At 40.8% G+C, this 10,805-nt stretch overlaps 1 protein-coding gene across 1 annotated transcript in view; it reads right to left on the reverse strand.

Moving 5' to 3' along the window:
• LOC128379599 (junction plakoglobin-like) overlaps positions 1-8,697 on the reverse strand; it is a 190,242-nt gene extending 181,545 nt beyond the window's left edge. The window contains exon 1 of the mRNA XM_053339286.1: positions 8,580-8,697. The gene's annotated coding sequence lies outside the window, so the exon portion shown is untranslated. The remainder of the gene's footprint in view (positions 1-8,579) is intronic.
• Positions 8,698-10,805: the final 2,108 nt, after the last annotated feature.

Below are 10,805 nucleotides of genomic sequence, written 5' to 3' on the forward strand. Positions count from 1 at the left end.
CACCTCCACCCGCCAGGTACTCTACCTATCAGAGGTCCATTATTTTATTCTGGGCCCAAACAAAGTGTGAAGCTAAGAGCTAAAAACATGAGCTGCTCAAATCACTCCATCAGCCGCCAGCTCCAGAGGACAGAAGAGCTGTCTGGAAGGACTATGTTTATTTTAGATGGTAACATCTGCCTGTAGGACTGTTCACCAGCCTGGGTCAGTACACCTCAGGACTGGCTACCAAACCTTTCCTGACAGAGGCATCGATGCCAGCTGTCTGTGACAAACCTGCAGCAATAAAGTTGTGTGTTCCCTCTGCCGTTTAGCGATGGCTAGTTAGCGTTTTTCCGTTTAGCATTGGCTAACGAGTTAGCGTAGTTCCATTTAGCATTAGCTAACGCTAACAGCATGTTAGGATGCAGTCAGCAGGTTTGTGAGTTGGAAGCCAAGCATTGGGGATTCATGGGAAAAAATAACTTTTCACGAAATTAAAATGTGTTATACATGTCCCTCCTGACCTGCATGTAGCACTAAGCTAAGGAGCTATCCTTAGCTTAGTGCTACATGCAGGTCAGGAGGGACAGAGAATAAGTGTCTGTGACAGTGCAGCTGACTATCATATCATCATTAACGTCTCACTCTGTACTAAGACTGACTGACACCGAGCAGACACTTCAGTTTCTAACTGTAACCAAGGTCAACAGTAAGTGAGCAAGCAGCAGGTGTGTTTGTCATATAGAAGATAAAACTTTTCTAATAATTGCTAATCAGAAATATTCTATAAAAGACAACTACTTTATAAATTAATCGCAAATACTGTCATCAGTCCCCACCACCAGACTCCATCTGTGGAGCTTTCCACAGTGTCATCCTTCACTTTTCTCCTAAAAACAATGCTGTCCAGGTCAATTAAACTGTACGTACGTAGATCTTATGAACATTTGTACAGTTTCTGTAGTTACTTACATGTTTGATTGTCTCTTTACTGTACAGGTCTCTACCTGGCTGCTCTACATTACAATGAACATGCTGACTGAACACAAGCCACCACATCTGCTAGAGAGCCTCTCTTCAAAGTGCAGACGCAGGAAGGGAGAATGCAGAGCCAAACCAGTGAAGACTGAGACGACGGACTGTAAGTATTACTGTAGAGTCTTTCAATCAAGACTACATCTGGCCTCTGAGGGGTGAACAGGGAGGACTTGTTCAGACCCGTGTTCTGGGCAATAATAAAAAACAATGTCCAATACTTTGTGTATCTTTGAGTGCGGCAGCCCATTTATTTTCATTCAATTATTTGCTCACCTTGGCACAGGTATACTTTTGAGTCCATATGACATCACAGGTAAGTTTTCCATTCATCAGTTTCCTTCATCACAGTCATCCATTCATCATAAAGGAAAAGAGAAACCACGCTGCCACACTGACACGGTCAAAAACTGTTTGCCCTCCCCTTCACATACACTGTGCTCATTACCTGGGCTTACCTGTATGCATTTCCGGTGCTATGCACCACCCACTCTTCAAACATGTCATATACACAGATATGGTCCTCAGTATAACAAAGAAACAAAATTAAAACAAGAAACAAAAAATTATATTATGGCTTTGACAATTACATTCCTTTTTATTTTTCACCCAACAGCTTTTATAATGTACATGTACTATAAACTATTCAGTTTCATAACATGTTCAACACACAATAAACAAGCTAGAAATACACTCAAATACCTGAGATTAAATATATAATATATAAAGAGTAATGTGCCATTATAAGAACAACTGTTTAGTGACACAGCATAAAAATGAAAACATTTTTTAAAGTCTTTGTGTATGTCACATATTGCTCAGGGTGTGAGGATGACTGGATGAATCTCAACATTGGGAAGGTCTTTGTGGATCCATCAGCATACATGTAGATCCCACCGGACCTGTCAGCACAGAGCGGAGCAGCCAGACCAGGAGGAGGACATCAACAGCTGTGTTCTCAGTTCAGTCAGACTGAAACCAATTGGAAATTGTATTTAGTCAACAGGTTAACGTAAACATTTACAATCACATCTACGATGTGTCTTCTGATATTTTTAAACTATAGATTTGGTGAATCATTCAGTTATTTTTCTACCTTATTTTGTTATTGATGATTGATGTATGACATGTTATTATCAGTACAACACTTTATGGTACAACTGCATGACTGATGACAATAAAAGCTTTATGGTATCTAATCATTGTTCAACTATATGTTATGGTGTATTATGCCATTAATGGGCATTGTTCATACCCACTGAAGCAATGTAAAGCAAGATTGCATAAAATCTTACATGTGTGACTCAAAGGCATTTGCTCAAATCCCCTCAGCTGTAAAGACCCATAGTCAGCTTTGTAAACAAGATGGTCTACATGCATGAAGCTGACGCAGCAATCCTGTAGCCTGCTGTGCATTAAATACAGCAAGTATCATGGTATGTGACTAATGTCTGCAGTCATTAGAGTAGCTAATGAAGAAAAACAAGAATAAATAATGTATAACTAGGGCTGTCAAACGATTAATTTTTTTAATCGAGATTTAATCGAAGACTTTCCATAGTTAATCGTGATTAATCTCATTTTGATTTGCATGTTTAAAATCCTGTTATTTTACATTTCAAGGCAGTTTTAAGCCCATAATGTAAAGCATTTCATACCAGAGTGTCTTAACTGGGAATCAATTACGGCTCTGCTGCGACTCCCACACTCCAAAATGGTACTTTGGTGGAGCTGAGGCTCGCTTGGCTGCACCTGGGTGTTTAGCGTGGAGGTGCTAACTCAAACTCCACGTACTCCGGTGGTAGTTCAACTCCGTTTGACACAGGTTGCATTTTACTTTTGACTTGTCAACTGAACCGTCTGGAAGTTTTTTAAAGTTAAACAAGCCGTTCAAAAGTCCATTGCATTGATCTAATCGCGATTAACGCATTAATGCTGACAGCCCTATATATAACACAAGAAACCTGAAAGACAGTGTGAGGCTGAGGTGGAGGAGCAGTGAGTTCTGTCATGTTTCAAGCATCAGGATGAAAAAGTCACTTGTTGCACGTTATAACAAAACACTGCACATGGAGACTGAAAACTGAATAGAGGATGATGATACTTACTTGAAAAATAAAGCATGTTACTAAACATATTTATGTTGAATAATACCTGTTATAATGTAAAAAAGAAGGGTTACCACATAAAGGATGCTGTTATTAATAAGCATCTCTGTTCATCATATTGCAGAAATTGAATAAATAAATACAATACATTGTCTGCATCAGTTAAACCATCTGTTATCAATTACAACATGTGACAGTGTTTAACTGCATGTCAGTAGATAGTTACTGACTGAAGTCTATTAAGGTTATCATTAGCTACCTAGCTACATGTTAGCACCATAGCTACACTTACAATGAGCGTAAAACTGTTGAAAAAAGCTGACTCACCATTCAGAGACACGCTGCTGCAGGCGCCTCTCCTCCTGGTTCAGGGTCAGGTTCTGGATCAGGTTCTAGATAAAACCTATGTGTTTCTGCCGGATATTTTCATGGAGCGGGTTGGGGTGTGGAGGGGAGTTGTAAACTATCACTGTTACCATGGCAACAGTTCCGGAGTGGTCGGGGGCAGCAGCAGCTCATTTGTATTTAAAGCTACAGACACAGAAACAGCCTGTTCTTAAGGAGACAAACAGAGGGGTAGAGGTGGGTGAAAATGTGTAATCTGAGGGGCATTTTTTTCAGCAGGAAGCTTCAAATACATCCTATGTGGACCTCAGAAACCTATATTAACTTATAAAAAATAGCATAATATGGCCCCTGTAAGTCTTCCTGCTAATTGCCACAGTGCCTGGTTTATCTAAACACATATTTTAATACAAATACATAACTCAATAGACCTCTCAGTGTAGCTGTGCTCCCACTGAAATCCACAACCATGTCCACTTGACAGACTGATGACTGAATGACCAAAACATGTAACCTGTGGGTAAGATAAAATATCAAAAGACGATCACATTGCCTGTTGATTATCATCAAATCAGTGGTGGTTCAGCGGCTGGCAAATGACTGTTCTGTGTCGCGTAGGCTTATGCCTTTTGGAAATCGGATCGTATATAGGCGACTAAAAGAGATGACCAATCTTTGTTTTTATCTAAGCCGATCCTAGGAAAAACTGCACAGGATCTCTCCAAGTGCTCACAATGGCATGGTTCATGTTGTCGATAGAGAGACTGTGTGTGACAGTGAAGCTGAAGAGCACAGACTGAAGTGAAGTTAGCAGAATATTTGTGAACGAAGCAGAGTGATGTGTGTACAGTTCAGGCTATTTGTCAGTGAATAAATGCTTCTACTGTGCATTGAGAGATATTTCTGGTGAAGCAACACATCTGTAGATATACCTTCCCTATAGTTGTACAGGCCAACGAGAACCTCTGCCAGGCTACAAAAAAAAGAAAGCCAAAAAAAAGCCAAAAATAACCCCAAATATTAATTCATTTGAAAATCAATGGTGTTTGTGAGCCTCTGTGCAGCTCTGTTCTGAATCATAAGTAAATCTGGGAAACTCTTGGTAGTGCAGCATCTTTAAGAATTACAGCAATGTGAGTGTGTGGTCAACAGTGAGAGAGAAAGAGTGTGTGTGACAGTGAGGCTGCAGCTACCACTGCAGAGTGGGAGAATCTCTGCTGAAAACAAGCACCAAGACCCAGGGAGACATGAGAGCAGCTGCTTGCTAACAGCTAAGCGTATTTACAGCAGACAGCAGGAGTGAGGACAGTCTCACTCCACTACTCTATACTGAGGCTCCGTTCATACTGTGGATGTTCACGGCGTAGACTCTTTCATTTATATTACTGTCTGTCATCCAACAAAGTACTGATAACACACTTGAGGCCAAATCCACAAAAGGGTCACATGGGTTTTGCAGCTGCTTAACCGGTATAAATGAGGCATATAGTAGTGCACCTGTGTCATTTACATGTATGTAAACTAGGTCATATTCATACATTTCTGTGCAAATATGCCTTATTGCAAAAACAATCTAAATCAAAAAGACAAGTGCAAATTGCATCACGTAATGAAGGTGGAATTATTAGCACCTCCTCACTCACTGACACATTTTCAATCCTTTAAGGCTTGTATGATATCAAGGTCAAAATCAGGTAAGCTTATCTTAGACTCCTAGCTACTTAGACATTTTTTTAAAATACTGGCAGCTCCGATATAGCTCACAATTCATCCATTAGGGCTGTTTTATGACAGACAATCCCTCCATATAAACCTGAATCTGTATGTAACAGCTGACCTGTGTAGATTAATTAATAATTAATGTCAGATGTTGACAGATCCAGTGTTATTGAGGTTACTGCTGCTGTTCCACGTGTGTAAATGCACACAGCCTCTTTCTCAGTTTGGAGATGCACTTCAATCAATCAATCAATCAATCTTTATTTGTATAGCGCCAAATCACAACAAAGTCATCTCAAGGCACTTTACACATAGAGCAGGTTCTAAACCCAACACTTATCATTTGAGCTGTGTGATGCTGCAGCCAGCTGTGAACACAGACAAACAGATCATCAGTACTGATTTTTCTGTGAAATGTGTTTCAGACCTGCATGAGTCACTGTAACTGTAGCTATATTTTGGCATTTTAGTAAATGATATTAAATACTCCAGGATTAAAAGAAGCCAAATAAACCGCTCAAAAAAAATGAAGGGAACGCTTAAATCACACATCAGATCTTGATGAACATTGTATAATTTGTTGATAACAAAATGACGTAACAAAACCAAAATCAATCAACATCAAAATTACACAAAAAATCAAAGCAAAAAATGTAAACAGGCTGATCCAACTTGCGTGAATTTCATCAGGGCAACTCATAATGTGACTCAGTAGTGTTTATGGCCCCTGCATGCTTGTATGCACTCCCAACAACTTCTAGCATGTTCCTGATGAGTTGGTGGATGGTGTCCTGAGGAATCTCCTCCCAGACCTGGATCAGGATCAGGGCATCAGTGAGCTGCTGGACAGTACGTGGTGTTACTTAGTAGCGTCAGATGCACGATACATAATGTCCCATAGTTGCTCATTAGGGCACTTCACAGCACAAACATGACACATAATTGGTGGGTGAACTGTAGCGCCACATAGTGGACTCAGGAAGTGTTGTTTAACCCCATCATGCAATGTTCAATGAAAGCCTGGGTGCACAGATCTCTACGTGCACACTGTGCGAGCCCTCCGACTGCGTCACAGCCCGACATGCATGAAGTGCAAGGACCTGTTCATTGTTGCTTGCAGCTTTGATTTGGATTTAGGTCAGGGGAACGTGAGGACCAGTCAAAGGCATCAATGCCTTCTTCATCCAGTAACTGCCTACATTCTCTGAACACATGAGGCCAGGCACTGCCCTGCAGGAGGAACCCAGGTCCCACTGCACCAGCATAAGATCTGACAATCACTCTGAGGATTTCATCCCAGTACCTAACAGTAAAGATATGCCTCCCCAGATCATCACTGACCCACTGCTAAAGCGGCCATGCTGGATGATGTTACAGGTAGCATAACATTCATTGCATAAACAAGTATTTATATGTATAAACAACAACATGCACAATGCCACGTTGCGTGAATGACATTTTATACAGTCATTGTCCTCACAGAATGTGGAATGTATTATCATCTCTCCTGTATTATGCTGTCAGTCATCCATCAGGTGACACAGATGTGTGCTGTGCCAGAGTTAGATTCACATCACTCATGAATCTTTATCACTTCAGCATTTTCAAACAGAGCCTGAAGGCCAGAGTTCCCTCAAAGGGAGGCTTCATCTGATGAAATAGTTACATAAGTAATAACTCTTACACACATGCGTGTGCATACACACGCACGCACACATGCACTCACAAACACACACACACACACACACACACACACACACACACACACACACAACAACAACCTGAACCTGCTGCATTGGAATGAGGCTGTCAGGCAAACAGTTGACAACTGCTGAGATAATAATTACAGGTAAGGCAGGTGAGGCACTAAAGTTCCTCACTGGTCAGGTCAATGAGCAAGGAGACATAATATACACATATTGATCAAGAAGAGCAAAGAGTGCACATAGCAAGAAGCTACCCATCACATGCACCAACACTCACACTTTCACACACACACTTGGCTAGGTCTCTGGCTGCTACACTTGCTTGTCACAGCCAAAGAATGTGGAGTCAACAGCAGAGACAAGGAGACAGAGTGTGTGAAATGTGCTTGTCTGTGTGTGTATATGTGTCTGATGGGAGAAAAAGGCAGAGTTAAATACCGCTTGTGACAATTACATTTGTCCTAAAGGGCTCTTTCTCTCTCACCACAGATGCATTTCACAGCTTCACCCAGAACATCTGTTGGGAATGATATGCTTCTGCTGCTTTCAGGACACACACACACACACACACACACACACACATGCACACGTACGGACATACACACAAAAAAAAATGTGTGTGTACATGTTTTCGTCTCAGAGCCTCTGTTCACATCTGGCATTAAAATGTGTCTTGGGAGATCCGATCACAAGTGGACAGCTTGTGATCAGAATTCCCACTATCTACCCTACTAACGACCACATGCAGCCCAAACCACATTCAGATGAGCTCTGAGCTGCATACAGTCACATTTTTTTTGCATGTGCACACAATGTGTCCTAGGTCAGTTGAGTAAGACACCGCCTACTCAACTGACATCTTCTGCGTCAATGGAGTGTGTACTCAATTGCGCGCCAACATTGTCTTATCAAAGTGCGAAACAACAAGAAGCCTAACAACAGGCAAAATGGATTCTCCAGCTAAATATTTTTAAATATATGACAGAGTATGCATGGGAAGTACATTGCTGCCTCTCACCGGTTAAAACAACTCATTTGGTCTTTGGAAACAGAAACATGCTCATTTACATGTAAAGCTTTCAGTGGGATCCAAACACAAGCATGTGGAGACACATTCTAATGTAATGTGTGAACTGATGTACTGAGATATCCACTTACTGAGATCACCCAAGATGCATGTCAATGTCATGTGTGAACAGGACCAGAGAGAGAGAGAGGGAGAGTCATGCAGTGGGAGCAAAGCACAGAGACAAGAAGCGACATGGAAAGTCACACTGAAGGGACTCAACCCATAAACCGCACTGTGTGTTTACAGCACCGTTCTATTTGTACACACACATTTCATAAGATCACGTTGTCCACATTTATCTATCATACAGATAGCATTGCTCCTCTCCTCAGCATCCTGAAACTATTCCCTCCTCAGATGCATAATGTTAAAGCTCGCAGAGTGCTGCTTAATGATGTGAATGAAAAGCTCGAGTCGTTACCCTGAAGAGAAGAATCAGACTGACGGAAGTTTCAGGAGGACAGAGAAGGTGCAGTTATGTATCAATGATGATCACCGACTGGAGGTCACACTTAACTCTCCTTTTTATTTACCATCTCATCTCTGGTGGCCGTGCGTAAAATGCGTGCTCGTTATCTGGTTACCGTGCGTAAAAAGACGAGCGAGCTGGTTTACCTTATTTATTGGACAGCAGCGTCGCTTTTAATTTCTTCTCTTTCCTCTCCTTAAATCCACAGCCCGTGCTGTTCAGATCCGCTCCTGTGATTTCTTTCCTCGGTGCCCTCTCTTTCTCTCTGTCTTGTCTCTTCCGTTACACACGGTGTGCTGCACGCAGCCAGCCGGCGAAATGAGGGGAGCGAACCGGCAGCACAGCGTCAGAGGAGAAGATGGAGAAGTGAAGAGGTCTCACTCTGATGGCAATACGCGTCGTTTTCTTTCTATTCATATGGATTGAAAGCTGCCACGCAATGCATTGTGGTAAAGGTGCAGGCAGTGCAGCACCTGCATCAACCTCTACAGACAAAATGTTTCATTTTTGTACACATCATTAGTAGCTGTTCTGACCCCCTGTCTCTCAAAACCACAAAACACTTGGTAGTAGAAGAAAGTAGTAAGATTCAGAAACTGAATTTTGCATCAGTTTGAACTTCTATTGGACCCTTTAGATAAATGTCAAGAACATTTCCTAATCAGCTGCCAACCTCTTGCCCAAGGAAATACACAGGATATATGGTTAAAAAAAGGAGGATCCTGCACCTCATGATTTCAGTCCAGTGCTAACATTCAGTGCCAGTTCAAGCCATAGTGTGGGTTTGACCCTCCAGGAAATATTGTTTGTTCGTTTGCAAAGAAGACGAGGCTCAGGTGCTGGTTGACTGTTGTACGTAGGGACAGAGGATAATAACAGTGCAGTGTCAATATAGCACTATATACACTGTTTTGACTATTTTTGTTAGCTGGCTAACCATGCTAACCATTTCTTGTCTTTCCTCCACTGCACATGGTAGCTACTGTATGGATAAAGTCATGGAAACATATAAGTTAAGAAATTGATAGACTTGAAAAAACACATTTTCTTTATCTATTAATTCAATTTGAAATTGAAGTGAAGTGAAACCAATAATAAAATAATTTAATCACCAGATCATTACTTTCCTTATTTAGTCTTTAAATGTAAAATTAATAATTTCGTTTTTAGACGGAATTTTCACATCTATTTTGTTTTGTTGCTTTATCTTTATTTGTATGTATTTATACGTGAACAGTGGCAATACTATGGCGTCATTATAACGTTCCTCACTGAATATTACCTGCCATTGTACACTAGTTTTACAGCGTTGTTACAGGATGACTTGTCTCACTGAGTGAGCCTTCTTCTCAAAAATAGAGCATCTCTGGCAGCAGCATCGTGCAGCCTCCTAGCGGTCATTGACTGCTAGAAGCAGAGCAGAAACGCTGCTGTGATTATTGTCGAGTGATGGAAAAGGATGTGGGAAGTCTCCGTGACAATCTGATTTTAATTTAATGTTCTTTAATGGCGGAGCAGAGGCACGGCTGCGCCATCACATAGCAAGTAGTACAAGCAGAAACATGTGGAGCCATGCGCTGTTACACAAGCACACTGTGTGCAGCACAGACACTCACTTCATATTCTGGAGAACAGAAAAGCACGAGACAAAAATGAGTACAGATGCAGAACAGATTTAAGCAGAGGATGACACATCAGTAGTATTTTTCTAGTAAATAGGAAGATGAGGTGCAGTGATGTCATGATACAAATATACAAATGTACAAATATATTCACAGACTGAAGTATAGGCAGCATGTGACTGTTCACTATTATACTCCAATATGGTAGCCTATGTATCATTGATTAGTCTGATATTTTTATAATGATTACATAGTTTTGTTTTTAGTTTATAAAAGAGCTGAAGCTTAAAATTAACCCAAAGGAAAGAAGCAGCAAATTCTCATGTTGGTGAGAGTAGACAACCAAATGTTTATTAGTTTTCCTTGATAAACAACAATTAACCATTTTTAAAATTGGTGTAGATTAATTTTCTGTCAATCAACTAATAAATGAATCTACTAACTGTAACATTTGGATCAATTGGTCGCAGTTCTTTTCAGAAAATTAAGAACTGAGAGCTATCTATAATAAAAAACCTTAAGGTGGGTACAAAGTCTTTAATGTGGTAGTCTCTCTGTTAGACTTCCAACTTCAGAAACAGTGGGTCTACCAGGTGGTTAGATTGGAATATATGAATATTTTTGCATTGTCATCCTGGACAATGACAACAGACCACTCCCTTCAGGATATAAATGTTTCATCATGACATAAAGGTGATCACTCGTAACTACTTTGTATTAATTTATAGTGACCCTTCCCTCAAAGAGAAA

This window comes from Scomber japonicus, chromosome 18 (assembly GCF_027409825.1).
Source record: "Scomber japonicus isolate fScoJap1 chromosome 18, fScoJap1.pri, whole genome shotgun sequence".
NCBI lineage: Eukaryota > Metazoa > Chordata > Actinopteri > Scombriformes > Scombridae > Scomber > Scomber japonicus.